The sequence below is a fragment of the Oncorhynchus keta genome, unplaced genomic scaffold, assembly GCF_023373465.1.
Source record: "Oncorhynchus keta strain PuntledgeMale-10-30-2019 unplaced genomic scaffold, Oket_V2 Un_contig_23196_pilon_pilon, whole genome shotgun sequence".
NCBI classification, from domain to species: domain Eukaryota; kingdom Metazoa; phylum Chordata; class Actinopteri; order Salmoniformes; family Salmonidae; genus Oncorhynchus; species Oncorhynchus keta.
Window position 1 is genome coordinate 8,885 of NW_026283255.1, and position 3,816 is coordinate 12,700.

At 46.6% G+C, this 3,816-nt stretch overlaps 1 long non-coding RNA gene across 1 annotated transcript; it reads left to right on the forward strand.

Moving 5' to 3' along the window:
- The first annotated feature begins 1,622 nt into the window (after positions 1-1,622).
- LOC127921704 (uncharacterized) lies at positions 1,623-3,311 on the forward strand. Its single transcript, XR_008109371.1, has 3 exons — positions 1,623-1,775; positions 1,821-1,992; positions 2,123-3,311. It is a non-coding gene; the product is annotated as an uncharacterized LOC127921704 (long non-coding RNA).
- Positions 3,312-3,816: the final 505 nt, after the last annotated feature.

Genomic DNA, 3,816 nt, shown 5'->3' on the forward strand with positions numbered 1-3,816 from the left:
CAGTCTTACTCCTTTTGCCCCCCCCGTCCCACTCATCTCCTCCCCCTAATAAATCTCCACCCTTGCCACTTTAAAGTCCTTCCCTCTATCCGTGGTCCCAGAGCGCCTGCATGCTCGTCTCCCATCACAAGAGTGTACACGTTTAATATACACAGTAAATTCCCCCTGGACTGTCATCTGCTTTGAAATACAGCTGATAATTCAATCAGGTCGGTTACATCAATAATTAAAATGTCTGGTGTGTACATGCATACATACAGCATCCCCTTCCTCATCAGACAAACATCATCCCTTGATCCACTTCCACTGTAGGGTCATGATTGGAAATCAAGTCCCGTCCCCCCTTCGCCCAAAACATGTGAGGCGCCTGCTGTGGCATGAGCCCTGATATGTAAATGAATAAGAGCATGGACATATTTTTCTATGTTGATTGCCTCACCTCCTCCTCCCCCTCCTCCCCCCCATCTTGTAGTCTTTCTTTGGGGAAATGATGCATCCAGTGGTAAACATGCTCAGTGGAGAAGAAACGAGCACTCACAGGGGTTCCTCCTGTAGAGTTAAAAGAAGCAGGAAATGTGTTTTTACCCTACATCATCATCATCATCCCCAACAGACCGCAGGTTCTTATTACCTGGTGTGTGAATTGAATTCTCAACACGTAACTGTGTACAGTACGGTAAGTGGTTTTGATATCTCAGGGGTGCTTGTGCCAGGTTTCTCCCAACAGGAGAGGAAAGGTTCTAATAAATGAATTGTTAGTGTAACTCAGAGAGGAACCCCCTTGGATTCACAGAGTGTAATCAGGGTCGCTGGGTTGGTCTACGTGGGGTGGATATCACGCACAGGGACATCAACGCGGGTAGCCTATTATATACCACCCTGGAATGTTGCATGATGGTCAATATGCGTAGAGGGAGAATGGCACGACAGGGGGCGGTTGACGTGAAACGGAAACGCTAGCCTGGCAACGCCGCCCATCTCTGAGCCAGGAGCCCAGGGGCCCCGCTGGGGGTCAGGTGACCTGTCGGGGTATAGAGGAAGAGCTTTGTTTTGGCGCAACGTGGCGCTTCCACCCATTTAGGCTGTTTGGCCGAGTAGAGCCCTGAAAGTAGACTCCGGGGATGGGTGGTATCCAACAACAGCAACCAGCATCCTGGATGGAGTGTGAGTGATAAAGTGATAGGGAAGGTGTGTCTGGAGCGTGAGGCTGAGGCAGGTGACACACCAAGCCCAGGTCAGGGCTAAAAATGGCCACGATAACAAGGTTGAAAGTGTGACCTTGGAAAAAGCAATGAAAAGATACAGGAAACTGGAAAGAAACATAACCTTACAGTTTCCATTGTAAAAAGAGGGTTGAATTATCATGCAGAAAAGCACACAGATGGTAATATTCTGTCCTCGTGGAAGCAAATGAATCTCAGAGATGAAATGAACAATCAGGGACAATATACGAAGAACAATAAGCTTCAGGAACCAACCACTGCCGGTACTAACCATTGTAGAGTAAACAAAGCCCAAGGGAGCAAATTGGCAGTTAAACCCACGCTCACGGTCCTTGAACAGAGTGTAGTAAATACAAACACACACACACACAGTGGAAACCATAGTCTTCTGGTCAACTGCCTAACTGCTCACAGTGGAAACCACACAGGCCCAGTAATCAGAGGTAGAAGGATGAAGTGGGTGTTCTAGTTAGGGTTGTCTGTGTTTCTTCTACCATTACTTACTGTAGGTGGCCTGAGCCTTCTGGGTAACACTACCATTACTTACTGTAGGTGGGCCGAGCATTCTGGATAAAACACTACCATTACTTCCTGTAGGTGGGCCGAGCCTTCTGGGTAACACTACCATTACTTCCTGTAGGTGGGCCGAGCCTTCTGGGTAACACTACCATTACTTCCTGTAGGTGGGCCGAGCCTTCTGGGTAACACTACCATTACTTCCTGTAGGTGGGCCGAGCCTTCTGGGTAACACTACCATTACTTCCTGTAGGTGGGCCGAGCCTTCTGGGTAACACTACCATTACTTACTGTAGGTGGGCCGAGCCTTCTGGGTAACACTACCATTACTTCCTGTAAAGTGGGCCGAGCCTTCTGGGTAACACTACCATTACTTCCTGTAGGTGGGCCGAGCCTTCTGGGTAACACTACCATTACTTCCTGTAGGTGGGCCGAGCCTTCTGGGTAACACTACCATTACTTCCTGTAGGTGGACCGAGCCTTCTGGGTAACACCACTATTTAGTGTATTTACTATTGATGGGGCACTAAGAATACCTTGCATGTAACTACTGTAGGCTGTATGTTTGGACTAACCTCATTTCTATACATTTTTAACATTTTCAAAACATTTCATTTCCAATCTTGAACATACCCCATATAAACTAATATCACACTAGCTGGTACACCATCCATCTTCCAAGGCTAATAAAAAGGCCCTTGTCAGAGTGCGTAGCTGTAAAACCAACAGTCGCTCTGATTCAATTCGCCATCTCTCTGACTCGCCTTCCCTCTTCTCCGAGGCCTTCCTGAGAGGGGGGCGACATGCGGGGCGCGTAAACCTGTCACATTTACATGGCAGTGAGCGTCGCACGGGGACCACTGCTCGCTTTATGACTTTACAGACACGGCTACAGACGCCACAGTGACACACAACACAAATAGTGTCTGGTCGCCCTGTCCCTGACCCCGGCCTGAAGATACAGCTTCTATCCCCCTGACAGACACTAGGAGTTTACATTTGTGTTCTTGTTGGGTTGTACAGAGCCCCAGAGGAGTCCCTAAATTGTATTTTTAGCACTGCTTTCTCTCATCTTCGTTGTACCTGGGAAGACTGTAGTAGTATACTGTAGTAGCATTCTGGGCTGTAGTAGTATACTGTAGTAGCATTCTGGGCTGTAGTAGTATACTGTAGTAGCATTCTGGGCTGTAGTAGTATACTGTAGTAGCATTCTGGGCTGTAGTAGTATACTGTAGTAGCATTCTGGGCTGTAGTAGTATACTGTAGTAGCATTCTGGGCTGTAGTAGTATACTGTAGTAGCATTCTGGGCTGCAGGAATATTCTCTGCTGCACTACTATTATTCTCTGCTGCACTACTGGTATTCTCTGCTGCACTACTGGTATTCTCTGCTGCACTACTGGTATTCTCTGCTGCACTACTATTATTCTCTGCTGCACTACTAGTATTCTCTGCTGCACTACTGGTATTCTCTGCTGCACTACTGGTATTCTCTGCTGCACTACTGGTATTCTCTGCTGCACTACTGGTATTCTCTGCTGCACTACTGGTATTCTCTGCTGCACTACTAGTATTCTCTGCTGCACTACTATTATTCTCTGCTGCACTACTAGTATTCTCTGCTGTAGTAGTAGTATTCTCTGCTGTAGTAGTAGTATTCTCTGCTGCACTACTGGTATTCTCTGCTGCACTACTAGTATTCTCTGCTGCACTACTATTATTCTGCTGCACTACTATTATTCTCTGCTGCACTACTGGTATTCTCTGCTGCACTACTGGTATTCTCTGCTGCACTACTAGTATTCTCTGCTGCACTACTAGTATTCTCTGCTGCACTACTAGTATTCTCTGCTGCACTACTAGTATTCTCTGCTGCACTACTAGTATTCTCTGCTGCACTACTAGTATTCTCTGCTGTAGTAGTAGTATTATCTGCTGTAGTATTATCTGCTGTAGTATTATCTGCTGTAGTAGTATTCTGTAGATACTATAGTTCCTCTCTTTCCAGTCTAATCAGTATTGACTTACTGATCGCAAAAACACATCCATCAAAAACAGCACTGCTAGGTTGAATTATA